This window comes from Amblyomma mixtum, chromosome 8 (assembly GCF_055824585.1).
Source record: "Amblyomma mixtum isolate Tamu chromosome 8, ASM5582458v1, whole genome shotgun sequence".
Taxonomy (NCBI): domain Eukaryota; kingdom Metazoa; phylum Arthropoda; class Arachnida; order Ixodida; family Ixodidae; genus Amblyomma; species Amblyomma mixtum.
In genome coordinates this window covers 124,149,684-124,166,179 of record NC_143019.1, presented here as the reverse complement: position 1 = coordinate 124,166,179, position 16,496 = coordinate 124,149,684, and the positions used below count along the sequence as shown (strand labels likewise).

Here is a 16,496-nt window from a genome sequence, read left to right as displayed (position 1 = left end):
AGCAGCTAGGGCTAACCTTGTGCGGCTTACTACCATCGTACTCGGCGGCATTCTCGGTTATGTTTAGAGTGTACAGATGGCGCGGCAGACTTGCGAGTTTGTCCCCGTCACTTATTTGGACTCTGTGTTAGGTGGCTGCCACTGTCGCATAAAAGTATCTTTTCTATGGCTAGTTCTTTTTTTTAACTGATCGCGTCCTGAACAAGGGCACATCGAAGTAACTGCACAGTTCTTTATGACGAACAAGAATAACCTTGCGAGACTCCATGGTGTTCGTAACGAACGATATAAAAATACTGCACGGCATATCTCCCATTTCATTGTTTCAAGGACTCTAACTGACCCCATGCGCCAGGGATGTAAGATAAACAAGTTAGTAAATGCGAATCATCTTCCGGAAGTCCTTTACACCGAGAGAAGCTTGCAGGAGTAACAGCCTTTTGCGATATCCTCATGGAAATTAGCCCTCACCAATAATTGAATACTGTGCTTGGCGTGTGGCTTGGTTCGACGATGACCTGAAGTAATGAGCAAAAAACTGCTCGATGGACTGAAAGAGCAACATATGATGAATGGGCGCAGAATCAAAGTCGGATGAAGCGAGAAATAAATAGCCAAAAAAACTTAGTCCCAACTGATTTTGTGCAGGTACATAAAAATATTAATAATCATCATCAGCCTAACTAAAGCTTCTCAAGAGTGAAGGCTTCTGCTATATCTCTATCCATTTAATTTTGGTCTGTGACAGCTGCAGCCGCCTAATCCCCGCAAACTTCTTAATCTCATCAGTCCACTTAACTTGCTACCGCCCCTTGATGGGTTGGCCTTTTCTCGAATCCAGTCCGTTACTCTTAAAGAGCATCGGTTATCTTACCTTCGCGGTACATGCTCTGCCCAGGGCTATTTCGTCCTATTTATTTCGGCTACGACTTTATTAAACTCTGCTTGTTGCCTTACGCACTCTGCCCTGTTACTCTCTCTAAATGCTGTACCTATCATTTTCCCTTACATAGGCCGCTGCGAGGTCCGCAATTTGAACCTATTTTGTTATCCTAATAGGTGTGTACCGGTAAGATACAGCTTTTATATACCTTTGTCTTGAGCGATACCGGTGAACACCCGTTCATAATGTGTGAGAACCTGCCAAATGCACTGCACCCCATTCTTATTCTTCTAGTTATTTCGCTCCCGTGATGGGGATCGGCGGTCAATACCTGCCATAAGTAGACGTATTCCCCTACCACTACGAGCATCTCGCTGCCAATTACAAACTGCCGTTTCCTTCCGAGACTCTTGTACATTACCTTGGTTTTCTGTTTATTAATTATTTAGGCCAAGCGTTCTGCTCTACCTGTCTAACTCATTGATCATGCTTTGCAGTTCATGTCCTGATTGAGTTAGCAACCCTAAGTCATCAGCTAATCGCAGATTATTGAGGTATATTTCATTATCTCTTGTCTCAAGCTGTTCGCAATTCCGCCTCTGACTACTTCCTGCAAACAGGCGGTGAATATCATTTTCTAGATCGTGTCTATCTGCCTGGCATCCTTCCTTATTGCAATTTAATTGCTAACTTTATGGAGGGCTATGATAGTTGTACAGCCGTTATAGATATAGTTTACGCTTTTTTATGTAGGGCTCTTCTACACTCTGATTACTCAATGCTTGCATGACTGCTGACGTTTCGACTGAGTCAAATGGCTTCTCGTAATCTATAAAGGTTATATATAAGGGTTGTTTGTGCTCTGCTAATTTTTTTTATCATCTTATTCACACTGTGAATGTGGACTTTTTTCGAGTATCTCCGCGCAGGGGGGCGTCTGCAACATGCAGACGTTGGGGAGTGGCGACACCGCGGGGCATCCCGAGTATCCGCAGAGACATCCCCGCAGGGGGATGATGGTGAGCAATGCGTCACCACGGACCCGAGCATCCGCGCTTAGCCGTGCGTGGCATCGCCGTGTCCGGGGAAAAGGGGATCCTGGTGGTTGAGCCAATGCCGAGCGTTTGAACCCTTAAGGCCCCTCGGCGGAGGCAACACACCACTTTGGCTCCAGCTTCCTGTAGACGGCACCCCCGCCGTTTCCTCTCCTCCCCTTTATCTTTCACTTTCCTGTCTCCTTTCTCACAACTTTCCTGTATTCTCCTCCCTTCTTGGTTTTTTCTTTTTTTCCTGGCGGCGAGGGTTAACCTTGTGTGACCAGCTACCCAGAGTTGAGTCATATTTGGTTATAGTGAAGGTGTACAGCTGGCGTGGGCAGCACTTGCTTTCAAGTTCCTGTCGCGTCCCCATGTTGGACTACATGGTGGGTGGCTGCCACTATGACCGAAAAACTAAATTTTTTTTATGCCCCCCCCCCCCCCCCCCCTTTTAAAACCAGATCGCTCTCTCAAAAGAGGGCGGAACGAGGCAGCAGACTTTTTTGCGAAAAAGAAGCCAACTTTCATAAAATTTCATGTAATACACAGCAACTGTGACGAAAAGCAAGCCCGAATCATATACCCATTCCTTGTTACCAAATGCTTAACAGATGCCTTGGGGCCTGGCTACTAGGTATCAAAAACGGCCAGTGGCGACCTACTCCTTGAACTGCCTGAGAGCATCCAATGCTCGAAACTCTCAAACATTGCTTCTATAGGGGACATCTCTGTCTCCGTGACTCCCCACCGATCTCTTAACACAGTTAAAGTCGTTATCATAGAGGCTGACTTCATCCATCTAACAGAAACCGAAATGCTTCAAGGACTCTCTGATCAAAATGTAATTGACGTGCACAGGATCAAAATCCGCAAGGACAACAAGGAAATAGACACCAAACACATGGTCCTCACATTTAACACCAGCAGTTTGCCCGAAACGATCGATGTTGGATACCTGAAAATCACCGTCAGGCACTACATACTGAATCCCCGCCGCTGTTTCAATTTTTCAAAAGTTTGGCCACGGCTCACAGAGTTGCCGCGGCCGCAAAACGTGCGCGAAATGCGCTTCGAAAGACCACCCCTCTGAGGAATGTGATGGAGTACTACGCTGTGCATACTGCGAAGGAGACCACGCTGCATACTCCAGGGCGTGTCCGTCCTGGAAAAAGGAGAAAGAAATCAAGTCAACTTCAAGTCAAGTTAAGTCAACTTTATTCCAGACATGTAAAGAAAATCACATGGCTGAGGAGGAGGGAAAAAAAGCCACAATATTGCGGCTTAACAACGTTCCCTTCCCCTAAACTACATCGGCGGCAGGGATAATGAAATTTCTCTAGTGCTAATGAAAGCATATAATGCATACATACAAAGCACTTAGTTCACAATTTGAACAGAACAAAAAAGAAATCGAACAAATGAGAATGTATGTACGGTTTATACGCAACCGGAAAAGCAATCAAGATAATATATCTTACATCACATACAAAAAGAAAAGGCATTTCAGAGGAAGCACGTACATTGCAACACAAAGAGCAATCAAGGCATCGCAAAGGCAAGGCTAGCAAATATTACAAAAATAAAGTTTTCATCTGTTCGTTCGAAGGCAAACGAACGGAAGAGCTGGGTAGGCGAAATTGATTAAGCAAAGTAGGTAAGGCGTAATTTAGTGTCTGAAATCCGTAATTAGTGCGAGGACGTGGAACATACCAAACTTCATGATGGCGAGTTAGATTGGAGTGCGTATTTTCGCGCAAATTGATAGTTTGTTGTAAGAACGGCATTCGACGTTCGGACAAGGATTTGTACAGTTGGAGGAGGCAAAAATCATAAAACGAGGAAACTTTAATTATATTATATTTTGAGTATAAAGGCCCAGAAGACGAAAAAGATGGCACATTTGCTATTGCTCTCAGCGCGGTTTTTTGTACCGTTAACAGCTTGTTTCTATTGGTGGCTGTAGTGCTACCCCATATTAATAGTGGTTTCCATTGGGCGAACAGGAGCACTTTTAACTGCGCTCAAAGTGCTCTCGCTAGTTCCAGCGCCTACCAGTGGTCGAGCAGGTGCAGGAGCGTTGTGTTCCTTTGGCTGAGGAGGAGTGCTTTTGCGGCGCCGAGAGCAGCCGGGAGCATTTCGGGGTGCTCCGTCGCCAGCGGCGGAGTAACAGGGGAACGAAGGAAGTCACGTGACCTTTTTGACGTCACTTCTGGTTTTATCTTTGGGAAGGCCGAGGAGAAATGGCGGAAAGCGGTAGCGGTGACAGTCGGCCGGTGCCAACAAACATAATGTCAGAAGCTAAGCGCCGCCGTCTTGACCAGGAGTTGTTGCTACTTTTTGATGAAGACAGCAAGTGCAGCGTCGACTCAGACACAAGCTCGTCTTCGGACAGCAGCAGCAGCAGCGATGACGACGATTTGGCCTTGTACGAGGAGATGTTCCAGCAGCTGTTTACCCCGCCGGAGAAGCGACCTAAGGTCGAGTCGTATCTGGAAAAGACGGTTGCCGCGTATTCTGACGAAGAGGTGAGTCCTTGTATCCCATTTAAAACGGGCGATCAATAAGATACCTGCGTTTTTTTTTTTACTCTCCAGTTTCGCAGGAACTTCCGACTTTCGCGGTCGGTTGCAAATGCTCTTGCAGCTGAGTTCGCGAAATCGCCACACTATCCCTCAAGGACCGATCGCGGAGGCCTGCCCCCAAAGTCGCCTCAAGAGCATGTGCTGTCCTTTTTATGGTAAGATATTGCAATTTTTTAGTAGCAAAGAAAAAGCAGCTGTTATTTAAGATGACTGATTGAAGAAATTTAGGAGCAAAAAAGTCTCGGCGCAGGGTGCGAAGCCTGAAATTGAATGCAGTAATACGTCGCGTGATGGAGAGTTTACCAATCGATTTCTCGCTAAATGCTTATACTGCCTGAAAATTGCGTTTAAATGTCACTGCTCTTCCGCAAGCGCCAGGCTCAACTGATCGCATTCTTCCCACGTACGAATTTAAATGTATGGGATCACAAATTCGACTTGCGCAGTTTTTTATTATTTCTGTTCTTGTCTGTGCTTCCGTTGTGACATTCAGTGGGAAAATATCGTATGGCAGTACCAAATGTGCCTGATGAACACGTGAAGCTTGTTCAGACAACTGGGCAGATGTGGATTTTTTTTCTTTACGTCGCTGCAATGCTTGATGGTTAGATGAGATGCCAGTTTCACGATTTCGTGTTATTAGAAAATTGTAGCATTTTTTTTGTAGGTACGCTGCCAACAAATCCTGCATACGGGATGTTGCAGGGCGCTTTGAGCTCGGAGAAAGCACGCATCACTGGATGATGTACCGCGTCATGGCGTTTCTTCTCGACATCGCCCCACGCATCGTGACCTTCCCAGATGACTTGGAGAAGCTTGCCGATGAGTTTAAGCAGGTAATGAAAAAAACGTCCTGCTTTCAGTTTATACTGTGCGTAGGAGTTGCACTAGTGTAGACAGTTGGGCTTGTTAGTGTGAGATCATCTCAAAAACCAGCCGTTACAACACATAAAGGAAAGAAGGCCTTTGTCCTGTCGCCTTCTTTCCTTCATGTGTTGTATGGGCTGGTTTTCAAGATCATAGGAGTCGCCCTTAATCAAAACAGCATTTCACTTGCCATATATATTACCTTCAAAGAAAGCTGTGTGCTTTTCTTCACGAAACACATATAACTTATAATAAATATAGTATATACAGGATACCCTTGAATTTAGTTTGAACTGTAAAGTTGTGACAGGCAGTGTCGTCTCATCATTTCTGCTGTAAGCTGCATGAAGACGTTGAAGAGCTTGCGAAAGCAATGTTTTCAGTTCTATCACTTCAAAGAGTTGTTAAGGGCTTACTTTCATGTACAAGCTTATATTCTGATAGATTTGAAGACTTTGAGCACGACTTCACTTACTACTTTGTTGGGTCTTCTGTGAAAATTTTTACATTTATTCTTTCTCAACATCTAGATTTCAGGGTTTCCAGACACTATTGGCTGCATCGATGGGAGCTATATTCCTGTTAGGTGCCCTGCTGGCAAGGTGCGGTCAGTCTACGTAAACAGGCACCATTATCCATCCTTGACGCTGCAGGGAATATGTGATAACCGCAAGAGGTTTCTTGATGCCAGCACTGGTGCACCTAGCAAAATCCACGACTCCAGGATCTTCCGACTTTGAAATGTTTCAAAGGGACTGCCTCAGCTCTGCGCCGGGAAATATCAAATTCTTGGGTACGCTGCGTACCCATCTCGAGAGTTTTTGATAACGCCCATCCGAGACTATGGAAGCCTTGATGCCTCTGTCAAGGCCTTCAACACTAAACTTTCGTCTACCCGAGTGCTCATTGAAAATGCTTTTGGGGAACTGAAGGGTAGGTTCAGACAGCTACAGCGTTTGGACCTCATGACAGTTGACAACATGTCGAAATTTATACTGTCGTGTTGCGTCCTCCACAACATCTGTATTGATAATGGGGACTCACCTGATAGCCTACTTCAGGACATGCGTCTGTGCTCCCAGGATAAAAGTGATCAAACCCCTTCTGCAGTTGAAGTTCACAGTGGCACGTCTAGAGAAGAGAGCCTCTTGCGGGCACTTGCAGAAGTCAAACGAGAAAAAATCAAGGCCAAGATGGGACTAAAAAGGAGGCAGCCACAAAATCTGCCATAATGCAAGCAAGCACAGTGCTAAACGTGAAATAAAAGTTGAAGCAATACTTAAACAAGCCTTGTTTTTGGCCGTGCACAGCAGGTGTATGAAATAAACAGTCATCAAAACATGTTCATTCGAAGTGCACTGTCTTTATTGCCTGAGCCCCAGGGCCTCGCGGATGAGCTGAAGTTTGTCTTCGTGCATCTCGCGACGTTCCTGGCGTTCTTGAATGCGCTCAGCTCGCCGCTCAGCACGCCTCTTCTTCTTTTCTTTTTCCCGTTCTTCCCTGCGAGCCATTCGCTCTGCACTAATAGCCCGCATTTGGTCAAAAAAAAATGCATCTGTTGCATACGACTGGTGCTAGCGCGGAATTCCCTTTTCTTGACTTCTGCCGACCCTTTTGCGTTGTCCCCGCTTTCTGAACTGTTCGTCGCAGTACTGGAGCTCTCGGGTAGAGGTGAGGGCGGATCAGCTGAACTGTCAGCACTTGATGATGTCGATGGCTTGTAGGTCACTCCAAAAGAGTCCCTTTGAACCTCTGGTTCAATCTGAATTTTTGTCATTTCATCGTCAAATGGGACAGGACAAGGTGAAGCACCTGATTTGTTATTGTTATCACTTGCCTTTTTCTTTTGCCTCATCACCGTTTTGTAACGATTTTCACATTGCTGTGGCGTTTTGTTGCATCCAAGCACAGCGGCCAAATCCTGGGAAACCTGTTTGAAAAGCATCTTCTTGTTCTTTAACTTTTTGAAAGGGCCAACCTGAGGAAAGTATTTGTAATAGTAATCTAACATCAGTTTAGTTTCTCCTGGTGTCCACTCAGGAGCTGAAATAAGGATAAGGCCAGTTTACTAAAAGCGTAAAATGTTTCAAGCAGTGCAGTTGGCACAAGCTCACCTCCACCGCCTCTCTTCACTCCTGACGCTGGCTGCAGTCCCCGCTCGCCGGCATCGGACCCAGCGGTGTTCTCTGCACGTGAACATGCAATCATGTGCGTCCGGAAGGGGGGGGGGGGGGGGGGGGCAAAGGGCCCCCTCGGGAATTACGGGTATCATTCATGCACTAGTAGAAAACAACTACACTGCTTGATTAGCAAGCTTAGGTGATATTAAGTTATCAGATTTTGCTTATTGATTTCAATTCTTTGTTAATTAATAAATTCTAATGTTTGTTCTCCAAGCCTAGAACTAATTTGCTGCTTCTAATTTTTGTTTCATGTGCGCAGTTTAGACCACAAATAGTTTCTTTTTGGTGCTAACCTACTGCCTCCCCCATACCCGGCCATCGGGTGCACCCCCCCTGGAAAAAGTTCTGCGGACGCCCTTGCATACAATTGGGACTGCGAAAACTCTGCCAAGCACCTCCTTTCTGCGCCGCAACGTAACCACAAAAATTTGTCAGTTGGCCCACCCGCATAATTAGATGAAGGCAAGCAAGCGGATTACTATCGCACCTTGGTTAATAACGTATTTAGTCAAACAGGCATACACAGGAATCTGGGCGCATCGACAGATAAAAGGGGCAATAAACTGCAGAAGAAGGCTTGACAGTATAGCGAGAAAGTGCGGCGCCGTTCTCGTCCGTCGTTGCGTCACGCCGCGACTCCCCCGTTACCCGAAATAGTCCATTCGGCGCGAGAAACTGTGAGCAATGAAAGAAATGGATGAAAACAATCGTCAGATATGGCCATGCATAGTAGTTATTGTCATTTACCGTCGGGTCTCTCTTCAATGTTCTCACGAGAGGCCAAGGCATCGATGGCAGCTGTGGTGAACACAAAAGAAAGCGCTGGTATTAGCGCTGTTATATTTCGCAGCCAATTTTTAGGATAGACGACGCTTACCTGGTGTAGCAGTTAGCGGTGAAGCATTTACCATGGCCATGAACAGCCGCTGCGCTTCTTCACCCATCGCAAGCTAAAGACGGCGACAGACACAAAACTGGCGCGGATTGTTGACTGCCGCGAGCGCGCGACGGGATGCAGACAGCGCGAGCGCGGGAAAAAGTTTGGTCACATGACACTTGGCGTCACGTGCTCTCCCTGCTGCTCTGCTCTCGGGGCAGCGTGCATGTTCCATTCGCGAGACGAGGACCCGCGTACCCTCTGCTCTCGTGCACTACTCCAGCTGCTCGCTGCTCTCGCTCCTGTTCGCCCAATGGAAACCGCTATAAGTTACAATATCTTATATTGGATTCGAACAATGCGATATACAAAAGAAGCTTGGTTCTCTCAGGTAGAATATATTGCAGTTTTCTAAGAATTCCATCACCATTAAGACCAAAGAAAACATTTCATGCAAAGAAGCGAGGAGGTGTTCTGCGCTTACCAACACTTTCTCCTTCACAGCAAAAGCAAACTTCGCTGATGTGGTGCGCAGGGGCATAGCACCACACAGCACTCCAGCACCTGCTGAGGCCGCTTCCATCGAGGCTGTGGCAGGGCCATCCACGCCCCAGGCAGGGACAGCGAAGGTTGCTCTGCCAACTCCAAAGCAGGGAATGCCGGCCCATGGGTCAGCATCCCGCAGGACTTCCCCCCGTCGGGGGAGCCCTGACACCCACACACCCGCGGCTTTTCCGCGGTCGTCCAGCATCTCTTGCGAGGTGATAGAAGTAACCCCCAGCCCGCCTGCCTTACGGCGGCGGAACAGCTCTCTTGAGCGGAAAAAAGACAGGGCCGTCATAACGGCCCCAGAACATAAGTAAACCCCTTGTCGTTACTACCCCAAAACATAAACATGGCTTTTCTAGTTCACTGGAACTGCAGAGGAATGTTGAGGAATTAAAATGATATAAAAGATATTGTAGGGCCAATCTCTCCCGTAGCTTTATGTCTTCAGGAGACCAATCTTGGTCCACAACATGCAAATATCCTGAAACATTATAAAACTTTTAGACGCGATCGTGATCAGGCAAATAGACTCTCTGGAGGCATTGCAATTGACGTGCAAAGCGGCGTCCCTGCTCGAGAAATGAAACTCAGAACCAAACTTCACCAAACTTGACGTTGCGGTCAGTATCGTCAGCTATAAAACAATTTGTATCTGTTCTGTATACATTCCTCCACATTCTACATTAAGAGTCCACGATATAGAAGAACTAATCAGTGAGCTTCCAGAACCATATCTACTAGTTGGGGATTTTAATGCTCACTCTCCATTTTGGGGAAGCGAGCGCGGTGACTCTAGGGGTCAAATAATCGAAGATTTTATTCTCACAAATAGTGTATGCCTTTTAAATACAGGAAAATCTACATACTGCTCGCTACCTCGGGGAAAATGACCTGTTTAGATTTGTCGTTTAGAAGACCTTCCGTTCTTAACGATTTTAAATGGGACGTCATTGACAACCCATATGGTAGCGATCACCTCCCTATACTAATCACTTTGACATCTCCACCTGAAATAATCCCCACAAGGCCACGGCGCTGGAAGCTGCACCTCGCCGACTGGTCACTTTTTAGAGCAAAAGCAACTTTGGAAAATATAGTTTTAGAAAATCTCACCGTCGACCAGATAAGCGAAAAGTTCACTGATTGTATAACTGCCGCGCTCACAGGTAATCTTCAGTCGTCAGGAGTAGCACGACAAAACCATAAAGTATGGTGGACAGAAGACTGTAAAGAAGCTAAAAAACAACCAAATAGAGCTTGGGGTAAATTCCGTAGGTATCCGACGCATGAAAATGTCTTAATTTTTAAAAAGGCAAAAGCTAAAGCTCGGTACGTCCGTCGCAGTGCCGAGAAAGCATCATGGCAGAATTATGTTTCAACTATCAACAGACAAATCCCATCTAAAAAAATGTGGGAGCAGGTTCGAAAATTAAACGGCAACTTTTCACCATTCACAATTCCTTTCTTTAACAACACCCGGCACACAAACAAGCGTAGAGGAACAGGCAGACATATTGGGGGAACATTTCGCTGCAGTTTCAAGTTCATCACACTATACGCAGTCCTCCTTAAAATACAAAAACACAGCTGAAAAACAGAGGCTCCCAACGAGTGGAGCTGCAAATGAAAAATACAACAGTCTAAATACCCTCCAAGAAAAACTGCTCCAGGACCCGACGAAATACATTACGAAATGCTTGCCCATCTTTCCGAGTCTGCCGTAGAAGCACTTTTAAGATTCTTTAACATAGTTTGGATATCTGGGAAAATACCTGAAGCCTTGAAGAAAGCTACTATTGTACCGTTTCTTAAACGTAGTAAACCCCCAACCTCTCCTAGCAGTTATAGACGCATAGCCCTGACCAGTTGCCTCGCCAAATCCTTTGAAAGCGTCCTAAATATATGACTAACCTTTGTTTTTCAATCCGGTGAATTTCTTGGTATCCATCAGTGTGGATTTAAAAAGGGACTGCACTACAGACCACCTAGTCCGCCTTGAAAATACTGTCAGAGAAGTTTTGATACACAAGCAACGCTGTCTTAGCGTCTTTTTTGATTTAGAAAGAGCATATGATACTATCAGGAGGTTCGCGATTCTTCAGGACTTAGCTGAGCTTGGCATCCGTGGCAGAATACTGAACTCAATCAAAGCCTTTCTGACTAAGCGTTCATTTAATGTCCGCCTATGCTAAACCTTTTCGAGGAATTTTATTCAGGAAAATGGAGTGTCTCAAGGGTGCATTTTCAGCACAACTCTCTTCGTTGTAAAAATGAATTCTATTAAGAAAATAATCCCAAGGTCCATAACATATTCAGTCTATGTTGACGATCTTCAGATAGCGTGCACATCTTCCAATATATCTATATGTGAAAGACAAAATAAAAACTGGTATGGCGCAAGAAACGGGGACACAGAAGGCACACAAAACACAGGACTGACGCCAACTTTCAACTGGGGTTTATTGCACCAAGCCTGCCTTTTATACCACAACCAAGCCATATCAACGAAAGCGTAAACGTTGTACATATAAAACGGCAATTCATGCGACCACTGGCAATAAAGTAACGCTGATCATAACAATCTAATCTAAACAGAGCTTGGGAGCCCAACTTATTTTCTGGCCAGCAGAAACACATCAACCAAGGCAAAAAAGAAAAAAGAAACAAGGCACTGGGGCATGACAAATCCACACTAACGAATTATGAAACGCGTGATGAAGGCGAAACAGAGCAAAAAATCGAACGACTATGAGATAAAACCACGTGAAAAAAGATAACCAACAATAACCCGGCAAAAAACATGACCAACAATAACGCGGAAAAACATGACCAACAATAACAATAAGGAGGGATGAAGTCTGAAGATACAGCACCTAGCGTCAAGTGATAAAAACTGAAGATCATTCCTGAAGAACAGTCGTCTTAGCGTCTAAGAATCTAGAAATTGTAAAACACCGAAAGAAAGGACGAAATAAGAGCACAAAACCAAGGGAAATCTGCGAACTACAAAAAACCTTCTATAAAAGACGTCTCGGCGCTGCTAAGCATAATGGAAGGCCTGCTAACGCATTTGTTGCCAGCTTTTTCGATGAAATATGCCTCAACAACTTCTTTCTCAGTTTTATCTTTCCCACTCTTTAAAAATCTAGCTTTCTCGAATTCGGGACGGCAATTAGAACAGCTCTTGCAGTGGTCCACCAGGAAGCTTCTTTCGTTGTTGCGCAAGTTTCGGGAATGCTCACTTGCACGCTCATTAAAACAACGACCTGTTTGCCCGATGTAAACGAGGCCACAGCTAAGCGGTATCTCATAAACCACTTGTGTCCTGCATTGCGTGAACTTTTTTTTTTGGGGTGTTTTATGGTGCAAGCCGGCCGCTTTTCTCTGTTGGTCATGGCACAAAGTCTTGAAAGCTTACAAGGCGCGGAGAATACAACTTGAACATTATGTCTGCTCGCTATTTTCTTAATGTTATGCGACACCTTGTGAATATACGGTATTACTGTTACTGATGAATGCGATACCGGCTCCCTGATGCAAGTGAGTTGCTTGAGTTTCTGCAAAAGCATTTCGCACACCGCCGAAATTAGACAAGGCGGATAACCTGCCTGTTATAGCCTTTCAACTTGAGTGCGAAAGCTTGTGGACAACATGTGGGGGCAAGATTTGTTTAAGGCAGATTGCAGGGAGTTAGAAACAATCGCGCGTTTTACAAGCTTTGAATGAGCGCTGTCAAATGGTAGCAAGCCTTTCTTAGAACGCGGGTTGTACAGCCAGCAAAGACCTTTGTCCGGAAACATTAACTTGATATCTAAAAACTGGAGTTGGCTGTCCGTAGGGACCTCCTTGGTAGTTGGCTTGGCTCCTTCAGCTTGGCTCCTTGTGCTCAGCGTCAAGAGCTACTTGCCATGGTAAGAAGGGTGGCTAACAGTGCCCCAGACCAGGAAAAAGGAAGAGTCATAAGCGACGGCGTTGCTTGCCTGAAGGCCACAGTACATGGCGGTCGTTCAAAAAAGCTGCCATTGCAGAAGCTTTCAACTGTGCTAAAGGACAATGACCTCGTACCGCTACAGGCTGATAAGGAGGGTGGCTTTGCTCTCCTGTCCGCTGGTGTATTCCGTGATAAGGCATTGGCTGCAATTCACAAAAACTTCAAACAGGTCCCGTTTAAAGTTCGAAAACAAAAAGGAGAAGCTCTTCAAATCCTAGAAGATTTGCATCTAGAAGGCATTAAGAAATTGGCAAAGGGTGAAAAGAGAGGATTTCTTGAAGTGTTCTTCACTGTAAAGACCCACAAGCCTGGATTCCCGCTGCGCACCATCGTGTCAGAACAAGGAACTTGGCAACGTCTCGTTAGCCGCTACCTCCAGACAAACCTTGGCACCCTGGTAACCGACGACCCTTTCGTTGTGCGCAGCTCATCGGACGTTATTAAGCATTTAGAAGCTTTGCCCGCCCACAAGTACACCGCGTTCTCCATTGACATAGAGGAACTGTACTATTCGGTTCCTCACCAAGGACTCCTAAGAGCGGTCAAGGATAAAATCCTGTCTACAGGAGAAGTTCGCTTCCAAAATGCCGCTGGAATAAGCACTGATAATTTCATTACGCTATTGGAATTCTACTTGAAATCCACCGCAATTTCCTACGAGGGAAAGTTCTACGTCCAGAAGAAAGGAATCTGCATCGGCTCTTCTGTTGCACCCGTCCTTTGCGACATCTTCCTTTCAGTGGTAGGAGCGGACATCAGCAGAAATATCAGTGACCCTCATGTAGTTTCCATACACAGGTATGTCGACGATTTCTTGGTCATTCTGAAGGACATTCCGGAACAGGATCTAGACGCTGCCGTCACGAGGACTGTGTCCGTTTTTTCAAGCCACGGCCAGGGTCTCACGTTTACCAAGGAGGTCCCTACGGACAGCCAACTCCAGTTTTTAGATATCAAGTTAATGTTTCCGGACAAAGGTCTTTGCTGGCTGTACAACCCGCGTTCTAAGAAAGGCTTGCTACCATTTGACAGCGCTCATTCAAAGCTTGTAAAACGCGCGATTGTTTCTAACTCCCTGCAATCTGCCTTAAACAAATCTTGCCCCCACATGTTGTCCACAAGCTTTCGCACTCAAGCTGAAAGGCTAAAACAGGCAGGTTATCCGCCTCGTCTAATTTCGGCGGTGTGCGAAATGCTTTTGCAGAAACTCAAGCAACTCACTTGCATCAGGGAGCCGGTATCGCATTCATCAGTAACAGTAATACCGTATATTCACAAGGTGTCGCATAACATTAAGAAAATAGCGAGCAGACATAATGTTCAAGTTGTATTCTCCGCGCCTTGTAAGCTTTCAAGACTTTGTGCCATGACCAACAGAGAAAAGCGGCCGGCTTGCACCATAAAACACCCCAAAAAAAAAAAGTTCACGCAATGCAGGACACAAGTGGTTTATGAGATACCGCTTAGCTGTGGCCTCGTTTACATCGGGCAAACAGGTCGTTGTTTTAATGAGCGTGCAAGTGAGCATTCCCGAAACTTGCGCAACAACGAAAGAAGCTTCCTGGTGGACCACTGCAAGAGCTGTTCTAATTGCCGTCCCGAATTCGAGAAAGCTAGATTTTTAAAGAGTGGGAAAGATAAAACTGAGAGAGAAGTTGTTGAGGCATATTTCATCGAAAAAGCTGGCAACAAATGCGTTAGCAGGCCTTCCATTATGCTAGCAGCGCCGAGACGTCTTTTATAGAAGGTTTTTTGTAGTTCGCAGATTTCCCTTGGTTTTGTGCTCTTATTTCGTCCTTTCTTTCGGTGTTTTACAATTTCTAGATTCTTAGACGCTAAGACGACTGTTCTTCAGGAATGATCTTCAGTTTTTATCACTTGACGCTAGGTGCTGTATCTTCAGACTTCATCCCTCCTTATTGTTATTGTTGGTCATGTTTTTCCGCGTTATTGTTGGTCATGTTTTTTGCCGGGTTATTGTTGGTTATCTTTTTTCACGTGGTTTCATCTCATAGTCGTTCGATTTTTTGCTCTGTTTCGCCTTCATCACGCGTTTCATAATTCGTTAGTGTGGATTTGTCATGCCCCAGTGCCTTGTTTCTTTTTTCTTTTTTGCCTTGGTTGATGTGTTTCTGCTCGCCAGAAAATAAGTTGGCCTCCCAAGCTCTGTTTAGATTAGATTGTTATGATCAGCGTTACTTTATTGCCAGTGGTCGCATGAATTGCCGTTTTATATGTACAACGTTTACGCTTTCGTTGATATGGCTTGGTTGTGGTATAAAAGGCAGGCTTGGTGCAATAAACCCCAGTTGAAAGTTGGCGTCAGTCCTGTGTTTTGTGTGCCTTCTGTGTCCCCGTTTCTTGCGCCATACCAGTTTTTATTTCATTATGAACCAACTCGCCCAAACTAGAGTTTTACGTGAAAGACAAGTACAGCTTACAATCAACAAACTGGCAACATGGGCAGACAAGAATGGTTTCCAGTTCTTACCACAGAAAACAGTGGCGTTACTTTTTTCACTCAAACGAGGCTTGCACACAGATCCCACATTACACCTAAACCAAACCGAACAGCCTTTAAAAAAGGAACACAAATTTCTAGGCATCACCTTCGATAAAAAGCTTACTTTCCTGCCTCACATAAACGCACTGAAAAAGAAAGCGTCGCTATCACTGAACATACTGAAAGTCCATTCACGCAAACACCGGGGTTCTGACCGGGTATGCCTTCTACAGATTTATCGCTCTTTAGTACGTTCCGTTTTAGATTATGGCTGCATAGTGTATGGATCAGCAAGGCCGTCGTACTTGAAGCGACTGGACCCTGTGCACAATATGGGTTTGCGTCTTTCAACTGGTGCTTACAGGACGTCACCGATAAAAAGCCTTTACGTGGAAACCAATAAACCACCACTTGCAGACAGAAGAACACCGCTCACATGCTCATACATTTTAAAGATCCGTTCCCAGCCTAAACACATCTGTTACCCACAAAGTGTCCATATCGAACACTATTTACCAACAAACGTCTAGCAATCAGACCACTTCTTCTCCGCTTTGAAGAGAAATGCCAAGAACTAGACATAATGAACACATTGCCTAATATTGCCCGCAAACCTGATCCACTCCCGCCTTGGTACTGCCTACCATCTGTGTGCGACTTCACATTAACACAATTTCGGAAAAAACATACACCACATGAACAGATATTACAAGAATATTTAGCACTCAACGAAAAATACGGAGAATACGAAGCATTTTATACCGATGGATCAAAATCAGCACACTACGTCGGTAGTGCTGTGGTTCGGAATAATTGGGGAAAAACAGTACGGCTACCTGAGTGTGCATACATTTGTACCGCCGAGTGTTACGCAGTCTCAGTGGCGGTAGAAAAAATAATGAATGAGAACATTCAGAGCAGTATCATTTACACTGATTCTCTGAGCATACTAACCTCACTTCACCATAGAAACGCAGTCACACCAATAATCGGTGATATCATACACAACATAACAAGCGCCACA

The 16,496-nt window shown here is 45.3% G+C and overlaps 1 protein-coding gene and 1 pseudogene across 2 annotated transcripts in view; one reads left to right on the top strand and one right to left on the bottom strand.

The window, feature by feature from the left end:
- LOC149334214 (uncharacterized) overlaps positions 1-16,496 on the top strand; it is a 291,867-nt gene that overhangs the window by 229,499 nt on the left and 45,872 nt on the right. The window lies entirely within an intron of this gene.
- LOC149334216 (uncharacterized) lies at positions 6,734-8,749 on the bottom strand (annotated as a pseudogene).